Source organism: Mus caroli, chromosome 11 (genome assembly GCF_900094665.2).
Source record: "Mus caroli chromosome 11, CAROLI_EIJ_v1.1, whole genome shotgun sequence".
NCBI lineage: Eukaryota > Metazoa > Chordata > Mammalia > Rodentia > Muridae > Mus > Mus caroli.
In genome coordinates this window covers 37,176,616-37,186,903 of record NC_034580.1, presented here as the reverse complement: position 1 = coordinate 37,186,903, position 10,288 = coordinate 37,176,616, and the positions used below count along the sequence as shown (strand labels likewise).

At 38.6% G+C, this 10,288-nt stretch overlaps 1 long non-coding RNA gene across 1 annotated transcript in view; it reads right to left on the bottom strand.

Moving 5' to 3' along the window:
• LOC110304378 overlaps positions 1-5,566 on the bottom strand; it is an 82,209-nt gene extending 76,643 nt beyond the window's left edge. Inside the window, exon 1 of the long non-coding RNA XR_002379074.1 lies at positions 5,431-5,566. This is a non-coding gene — a long non-coding RNA (uncharacterized LOC110304378). The remainder of the gene's footprint in view (positions 1-5,430) is intronic.
• Positions 5,567-10,288: the final 4,722 nt, after the last annotated feature.

The following is a 10,288-nucleotide window of genomic DNA, read 5'->3' as shown; positions in this document are numbered from 1 at the left end:
GGGGTGCCCTGGACTGGGCGAAGTGGGAGTGCTGGGTTCTGATGATGGTGAGTGGTCTTGGTTTCTGTTAGTAAGATTATTACATTTACCTTTCGCCATCTGGTAATCTCTGGGGTTAGTTGTTATCGTTGTCACTGTTTAAAGATTGGAGCAGACGCAGTGTTCCACTCACCAGAAGTCTTAAGATCCTGTGGCGGGTGTTGTGGGTAGCTGGCGGGTGTCAGCTGACCCTGCTCCCTAGGTACTCTGGTGCTGGTCAGACCGGAAGAGGCTTGTGGCTTTACTCAGGCCGGTTTTCTGCCTCCCCAACCAAGAATCTAATTTCAACAACAAAAAATAACCATCACATCGTTGTCGTCATTGTTGTTGTTGTTGTTGTTGTCGTCGTAGTCGTCGTCGTCGTCATCATCATCCTCTCCCTTACAGAAGCTACAAGATTTATTGCTAAGAGAGGTGGTAAACAAAATGCTCAAATTTTTAGCTAGTATGTTACTTCTGAACTGGAAATTCCCCAATAACAAATCAGAAGCAGAATTTCAACTTGGGAAATGATAGACTTATACAACAAAATACCTGGTGCTATAAATCAAGTCAATAACCTAGGCATGCAGAACACAGAGGCTCTAGGGGTGAGCCCACTATGCTTGTTTTGCTAAATGGACATAGTAGCATATAGCTGTCTAAATTTGTATCTTTATTCCTATACAATTCAAAGTCCAAATCAGAAAAAAGTCTGTGCAGTGGATTGATGGTTTGGGCCTCTGAAGTGGTACAGAGAAAAGATGACTGTGTAACATTTGGTTACAAATCAGACATCTCTATCACCCTTCTCCTCATAGATACTCAAAGCCTATGGGATATGAAGAGCCAGTAAGGTAGACAGAGGCAGAGATCCAGGAAGACTGGATTGAAGCCCTCTCTTCTAGACATACGTATTGAGGCAATCAGGAACTCAAAGCAGTTCTGGTTGCCTGCACATGATCAAGCTAGTCACTATTCTAATATGAAAAGCAAGAGCATTCTCAAGTCCTGACTCTTTACTGAGCTATTGATGATGAGAAAGAATCAGATGTCATTAAGGATATGGCCACTGGTTGGTCAACCATGTGCCAATGGATGTGACTATACCTAAGAGTAGATGTCAGCATAAATTATGTTGGTGGGATATTTAAAAAAAAATTAAAAGATGACACAAATTTGTAGGGAGATAATGAGGTGGTGAGTGGATCTAGAAGCCAGTAGTAAGAGGAGTGGGGGTGAATATGACCAAAATACATACATAAAATAGATGGTTTTAAATTCTCAAAGAATTAATACTAAAATTACATTTAACAAAAAGAATTGCAGTACTAAAAGGCTCAAGGAGTAATTTACCACAGTATTAATAAAAGTGGTATTCTGTATAATGGTCAGGGTTGATAACAGGACAGTGTATAAGGGGATTAATTACAAATGAACAGCAGGAATCTATGTAGAAGTTACCAAGGAGTAGACGCAAGTTCAAGCAGTGAAATTCTTGTTTCTCAAATAAATGTGAACTAATTTAACAATATCAGTTTACTGTCTCTACAGACTTTCCTCCTGATTTATCACAGAAACTTATAATCAATTTTGCAAAAATATCTTGGTCTATGTTTTTATGTATAGATATTATTTGTTCTAGAATGTGCTATCTGATGGAAGCATGAATTCGTTGTTGCAAATTTTCTTTTGAAACCGACAATACATCTGGTGATCAGTCACATGTTACATAGATTCCTCCTTTATATTTCTGAATAAAATGGTGCTGTACAAATAAAATGCTACTTGTTTATCCAATAGAAGGTTATCTAACTTTTTTTTCTATTTTAAGGTGATTTCTAACAAATCGGCTGTAGATACTGATTGTTGAATCATTTGTGCACATATGAATTCAAGTATCTTGGGCAGATAGCTAGGGATGGAATTTTAGATCATACAACAGAGGCATGTTGAAATTTGGAGTTAAACCACTAGAATTTAGCCTATTATATTGTACAAGTTTGTAATCCAAACAAGAATATATAATCAACTCCTCCAGTTGTGTATTTTTTAATTTTTTAAGTCAGCATATATTTTAAGCATTTCCCACTTCAATTTCCTCTCTTCAATCCTTGTTCTCTATGCTTACTCTCAAATTTACAGTCACAAATCCACGAAATATTTTCTGTTCTCACTTCTGTTAATAATAGCCACTGAAATGCATGAGTTCTACTGGGCTTGGTTTCAATTATTCACCTTTTAAGATGCCTAAATAAAATTGAAATTCCTGTGAAGGCATGACATGAGTATCCTGTGAAGTCATGACATGAGTATCTGATTTTGTTTTGTGTGGGTTTGTAGAGTCTGTGTGAACCACCTACTTAAGAGGACTATTCTTTTTATTGAAAGCCTTGCACAAAGGCTCAGTGCTGGAATATGACTGAATTTGTTCTAGTACAAATGATGCAATATCAGACAGTCCAAGCCATCAAACTGTTGATTAAATATAATTCCACTGAGTATAGCCATTACAGAGAAGAGTACAGGAGTGAAATCAAATCTAAAATGCTTTCATCACAGTTAATGCTGTTGCTTTTTACATTTAACCTCAAATATACATCTTCATTTCTTACTAATAAACCTGGATATATTAACAACTGTAGAAAAATAAGCACAGGGGTACTTCTGCTTACAAGTCTGCTTGTTCATCTTTTTCACAATACACTGAATGAACTTTGTGATCTGGAATTATAACTCATGCAATTACAGTAATTCAGCAGCCAAAGAATTCCTAATTTGTACCTTATAAAATCATAGTATACATGTTGCTCAATTTTGAATGTATTAGTAAGACTATTTCCATTTCTTTAAGGACTTCCTGCCTTGTGCCCTTATTAAGTGCTTTCCAAAGAGATATCTGATTAATAAGTATATACATACATATATACATATATATTCCTAAATATAAATACAACCTTCTCAGTATGTATGCTACTTGTATGTCGATGATCCCAGGGCTGACCAGTTAGTAAAATGATGATGATGAGGAGGAGGAGGCGGAGGAGGACTGTAAATTTCTGATTAAGCTGAATTACTCTAATTGCATGAGTTATGTAATTGCATGCTTCACATATATGCTGACTTAAAAAAATAAAAATTACACAAACAAAGATTGTTAAAGCAGGGAAGGATGGCTTTTAATCCCAACATTTAAGAAGCAGATGCAGGTAGATCTCTGTAAATTCAGTTCAGCCTTGCCTATATACAGAATCTTAGGCTAATTAAGGTTACATAGTCAGACCATAAATACCATTGTATGATGTTTGTGTACATAATAAATTTCTGAATAGTGTTAAGAAGAAGATATAAGGATTTATCAGTTTTCTCTCTAAATTGTGCTTTCATTTAGAGTCTCAATGGAAAGAAACAGTGCAGCAAATACATAGATTTCATCTAGTCCAATATAGGAAAATAATAAATGGGATTTAAAAGTGTAGTTCTATGTTGGGGGAAATATTTAAAAAGTGCTTCCACCAACTCTCAGCTGGGCCAAGCTGCGTTCCCTTGCTCCTGCCACCACCAACAACTCTTTAGAGCTAGCTAGCCCCTGCACCAGGTGATCTCACTCACTCAGTTAGGCCCACCAAGTCGCCAGCCCTGTGAGGCCATATGACTCCCACTGGGCCATTTCTCAGATGGGGCCCCCAGAGTTCCTCTCACTTTCATTCAATGCCCCACACATCCCTGGTTAACCATCTCAACACCTAATTACCCGGTAGAATCAAGACTCTTAATGCTTAATTAGCCAATCAGATTTATGTATCAATAATAACACAATTTACAAGATGCGAATACAATAATTTCAGAGCCAAATGATAATGATAACGCTTTAACACAATTATTCTAACCTTTTGATAACACCATGTCAGCCTCCATTCTGGTCCTCCCTCTCCTCCTCAGAGCTCTATTCCTGTTTCAACTCCTAGCTCTGCCTCCCTTCTTCTGTCCAATCACAAGCGTCCCACTGCCCTAATGTGATTGGACAGGGGAAATCCTGCAACAGTTCTATGTAGCATACACGTTACAGTTCCTGAGAGGGAGGCTGGGGCTGTATGGGAGAGCCCTTTCTACTAGCTGCTTTTAATAGCCTAGCCACAAAGTCCTGGAAAAGCTCTTTAGGGCCCTGCTGAATATTGGCTAAACTTTCACTAAGATCCCCTTTAGTCAGTAACTGATTCCAAGCATGGCGGGCAGCCATTGCAACCAACGCATACACTCCAACAGGAAACCCAATCTGATTAGCATTCCTTTCATATTGACCTTCTCCTAGAAGCATGTTAACATCCCAGTCTGGGTTACTTGTCTGAGCATTCAAAGCGGCATTTCTCTTACTAGCTTCACACCATTCAGAACTCCAAAGTAAGAAATCTCCTTCTGACAAGGTAGCCTTACAAGAAGTCTTCCAATCTTGGGGAGTTAAATTTGACTCCATCACAGTATCTAATAATGCTTGTGTAAAAGGAGCTGAAGGGCCATACAGTGCCACAGCTGTTTTTAACTCCTTTATCACCCTGAACTCCAAAGTCTGATATTGTCTGACTCTATTGTTCTGCTGGTCAATTATCTCAACTATAGGGAAAGCTACAATGTCAGATGCATCCTGCCCTTTCCGGAGAGCCTGACTCACAGCTCTTTCTAACGGGCGATTGGTATATTTCAGAATAGCTGTTCTTCCTTGTACTTGGCACCCTTTTTAGCTCATTAGTCAATTTCTTCAACTTAATTTCAAACTCTAATTTACTTAGTTGCATGTCCATTTGAGTAGCATCTCCCACAGTAGAGGCCATAGGTGGGGCAGAAGGTTCACAAAGAGGAAAATCCTTGTCATAATATTTGACTGCTCCTTTTTCTGAATGAGATTGTTCATCACTAGGATCTCTATAACTTTTAATTTAGGGTTGAGAGGGCCCTTTTCTGAGAAAACCCTCTTGGCAGGTGTTCTTTCTGAGATTCTTCAAGCTCTCCTGCGTAGTCTCTTCATCAACAGCACCTTTTATGAGCACCTAGAGGCAGAGGGTGAAATTATCTGCCTGGGTGTTTTTCAGAGCTTCTCCAATTCTCTCCCAGGTTTTCTTATTTAAAGTTCTTTCTCCTCGGAACCATGGGCAGCAGGAATCTATCTGATCTGAAAAGTCTTCTAGCAATTGTTCTCCAAACACTGCTCCTCTCACCTGAAGCAGCTCTTGAAGGCTGCAGACAAATGCCTGTTTAGAATTTTCTGATCCCATTTTCCACTGTCAACCCCTAAGTGGAATCAGTGCCGGGTCAATGCTGTTCCAACTTAGCCCGTATCCTTTCACATCTACCCCAACAATTTCAAAAAGATGAAGTTTAAAGCCAGCAGTTGCATGAATACAAAATGTTGCTTACCGTGCCAGATACCATCTTTGGAACTCCACCAAGAAAGGGTTTCCCCGAATTGTTCCTTCCATGTTCAGGACCCACGTTGGGTGCCACCTGTAGCTGCCTGCTGGGTGGAAGTGGGTTCTGGAGAAGAAGGCTGGGGCTGTATGGGAGAGACAGAGAGAGAAAAATGAGACCAAGACAAAGATACTGATCAAGGCCCAAAGTTTACTTTTTGAGTCTGAACTTAAAAGGCGGAAAGCCAATCCCCCACCATGCCAGGCTCTCCTTGCTTTGTCACCAGGCTCTCTCCACTCTATCACCAGGCTATTGCCTAGTCAGGATCGTCTCAGGAAGATAGGTTCAGCCTCTCAGAGGTTAGTGGTGTCTTGGAGACAACCCCAGATGTAGCAAAACAGTAGACCTCATCTAGGCCAAAAGACTCCACACTAGGTGGGCTGACAGTGGCAGAACAGGTCTGAGTCAGCCTGCTCAAGGCTGGGGGAGGCTACAGTTCTATGTCAAAATCACCTTCAATGCTGACTATGTGGGCAGAATAGAAAAGTTATCTGTTATTTTAGTTTCACACTTTTCTGCCAGTATTAATATTAGTACCATTTCTGGGCTCTTTACCATGAGATATAAAAGGTCAATATTATATCTAGGATGTATCACTGCCTGTCACTTTAAAGGAAAACCAAAACTGTGCAACTATTGGGTCCTATCCCTTGCTCATCAAATTTTCCAAAGATTCCTTAATGATTTATTTCTACAACAGCATCACCTGGAATCCTGGGAAACTAAAATATGCCATGTGCCTTCTCAGTGGAAAATATGATATCTAAATATGCACCAAGTGTTTCTGGATTATTTATATTTTTAGCAAATTTCCCCAAATTATATTATTATTTCTATCTTAAGTGTCTTGGGGTGGATTGCTTATGTCAAATGAATACGAAAAAAGTACCATAGAAAATGGCATTCGCATGTATGCTACCTACCTAAAGATGTGGGTACTCAGTGTCCCTTTGTCATCTATTGCTATGTCCTATCTTCCAGGCTTCAAAAGTTAAGATTGGGCACATCTAAGCTGATTTCGCAGATTATGCAGTGAGGCATGTTGTCATATTAAGATGCCAATAGTGATATTAATTCTGATCAAGACATCATTTTAAGACTTTACGTCGGTATGACTCAGATGATGCCAAAAAACAGAATCACCAAATTTCAGCCTTTTGAATATACCTGAAGAAATAAGAGTTTTTACAACCACTATCATCACTTGAATCAGTCAAAAAATAAAATTTGTAATAACTGTCATGGACAGTACACAGTAGTTGCTATTTTATAAATCATGTGGTCACAAATGCACTCATACATGCCCACTCTCCATAGACACACATACACACACACACACATGATCACACATATCATAAATTATTTTTGGAGTGAGTATATTAATTTTATAGAACTTAGTTCTGAAGGAAAGCTTGAACTTAAACTAACTCACTCATTTAACAAATGACATAAAAGAAACTGCATAATAAGCAAACGATCAGACTCCAGACATCAGGGAACAGAGAACCAGCCCTGTATAAAGAAACTCAGACAGCATTATTATACCTGAATATACCTGGTGGCACCAACTATAGAGTATTAGGAGGATTCACTTATAATCTACTTATGATCACTATCACTGTTAGCACTATAATATTGTTCTAATAATATGTTCACATTTGAAACACTATATATAGTTTCTTTTTTTATTTTTTCTTTTCTTTTTTTATTAGATATTTTTTATTTACATTTAAAATGTTATTCCCCTTCCTAGTTTTCTCTCGAAAAATCCACTATCTTCTTCAACCTCCCTTTGTTCCCCAACTAACCCACTCCTACTCTCTGGCCCTGGCATTCCCCTATACTGGGGCACAGAAACTTCACAAGACCAAGAGCCTCTCATCCCATTAATGGCCGGCTAGGCCATCCTCAGCTACATATGCACCTAGAGACACCAGTCCGACCATGTGTTTTCTTTGATTGGTAGATTAGTCCCAGGGAGCTCTGGGGGGTATTGGTTAGTTCACATTGTTGGTCCTCCTATAGGGCTGCAAACCCCTTCATTTTCTTGGGTATGTTCTCTAGATCCGTCATTGGGGAATCCTGTGCTCCATCTGTGAGCATCCATTTCTGTATTTGCCAGGCACTGACAGAACCTCTCAGGGGATAAAGATATCAGGCTCCTGTCAGCATGCTCTTGTTGGCATATGCAATAGTGTCTCGATTTGGTGGTTGTTTATGGGATAGATCCCCAGGTGGGGCAGTCTCTGGATGGTCATTACTTCAGCCTCTACTCTAAACTTTGTCTCTGTAACTCCTTCCATGGGTATTTTGTTTCCCCTTCTAAGAAGAATTGAAGTATCCACACTTTGGTCTTCCTTCTTCTTGAGTTTCATATGATTTGCAAATTGTATCTTGAATATTCTAAGTTTCTGGGCTAATATCCACTTATCAGTGAGTGCATATCATGTGTGTTCTTTTGTGATTGGGTTACCTCACTCAGGATGATATCTTCCAGATCCATCCATTTGCCTAGAATTTCATAAATTCATAGTTTTTAATAGCTGAATAGTACTCCATTGTGTAAATGTACCAAATTTTCTGTATTCATTCCTCTGCTGAGGGACATTTGGGTTCTTTCCAGTGTCTAGATATTATAAATAAGGCTGCTGTGAACATAGTGGAGCATATGTCTTTTTTTTTTTTTTTATAAGTTGAAGCATCTTCTGGGTATATGCCCAGGAATAGTATAGCTGAGTTCTCAGGTAGTGCTATGTCCAGTTTTTTGAGGAACTGTCAAAATGATTTCCAAAGTGGTTGTACCAGCTTGCAATCCCACCAGCAATGGAGGAGTGTTTCTCTTTCTCCACATCCCAGCCAGCATCTGCTGGCACCTGATTTTTGATCTTAGCCATTCTGACTGGTGTGAGGTGGAATCTCAGGGTTGTTTTGATTTGCATTTTCCTGATGATTAAGGATGTTGAACAACTTTTTAGGTGCTTCTCAGCTATTCAGTATTCCTTAATTGAGGATTCTTTGTTTAGCTCTGTACCCCTCCTTTTAAATAGGGTTATTTGGTTTTCTGGAGTTCAAAATTTTGAGTTCTTTATATATATATATTGATTATTAGTCCCCTATCAGATTTAGGATTGGTAAAGATCTTTCCCCAATCTGTTGGTTGCCTTCATGTCTTGTTGACACACTCCTTTGCCTTACAGAAGCTTTGCAATTTTATGAGATCCCATTTGTCCATTCTTGATATTACAGCACAAGCCAGTAGTGTTGTTCAGGAATTTTCCCCCTGTGCCCATATCTTTGAGACTCTTCCCCACTCTTTCCTCTATAAGTTTCAGTTTCTCTGGTTTCATGTGGAGTTCCTTGATCCAGGTAGACTTGAGCTTTGTACAAGGAAGTAAGAATGGATCAATTTTCATTCTTCTACATGCTAACCACTAGTTGAGACGACACCATTTGTTGAAAATACTGTCTTTTTCGACTGGATGGTTTTAGCTCCTTTATCAAAGATCAAGTGACCATAGGTATATGGGTCATTTCTGGGTCTTCAATTCTACTCCATTGATCTACCTGTCTGTCATTGTACCAGTACCATGTAGTTTTTATCTCAAGTGCTCTGTAGTACAGTTTGAGGTCAGGGATGGTGAATCCACCAGAGGTTCTTTTATTATTGAGAATAGTTTTTGCTATCCTAGGTTGTTTGTTATTCCAATTTATAAATTGACCTTTCTTTTTCTTTTTCTCTTTCTTTCTTTCTTTCTTTCTTTCTTTCTTTCTTTCTTTCTTTCTGTCTGTCTGTCTGTCTGTCTGTCTGTCTGTCTGTCTTTCTTCTTTCTTTCTTTCTTTCTTTCTTTCTTTCTTTCTTTCTTTCTTTCTTTCTTTCTTTCTTTCTTTCTTTTTTAGTTTTGGTTTTGGTTTTTTTCAAGACAGGGCTTCTCTGTATAGCCCTGACTGTCCTGGAACTCACTTTGTAAACCAAGCTGGCCTCAAACTCAGAAATCTGTCTGCCTTTGCCTCCCAAGTGCTGGGATTAAAGGAGTGAGCCACCACTGCTGGGCTAAATTGACCTTTCTAACTCAGTGAAGAATTGAGTTGGAATTTTGATGGGGATTGCATTGAATCTTTACATTGCTTTTGGCAAGATAGCCATTTTTACTATATTAATCTTGTCTAAGTGTTCTAGCTAGGACTTCTAGTGCTATATTGAATAGGTAGAGACAGAGAGTGGGCAGCCTTGTCCAGTCCCTAATTTTAGTTGAATTGCTTCAAGTTTCTCTCCATTTAGTTTGATGTTGGCTACTGGTTTGCTGTAAATTGCTTTTATTATTTTTAGGTATGAGCCTTGAATTCCTGATCTTTCCAATACTTTTTATCATGAACGGGTCTTGGATTTTGTCAAATACTTTCTAAGCATCTAATGAGATGATCATGTGGTTTTTGTCTTTGAGTTTGTTTATATAGTGGATTACATTGTTGGTTTTTCACTTATTGAACCATCCCTGCATCCCTGGGATGAAGCCTACTTGATTGTGATGGATGGTTGTTTTGATGTGCTCTTGGATTTGGTTAGTGAGAATTTTATTTAGTATCTTTGCATTGATATTCATAAGGGAAATTGGTCTGAAGTTCTCTTTCTTTTTGAGTCTTTATGTGGATTAGATATCAGAGTAATTTTGGCTTCATACAATGAATTGGGTAGAGTACCTTCTGTTTCTATTTTGTGGAATAGTTTGAGAATAATTGAAATTAGGTCTTCTTTGAAGGTCTGATAGAACTCTGCACTAACCCCATGTGTTCCTGGGCTTTTTTTTTT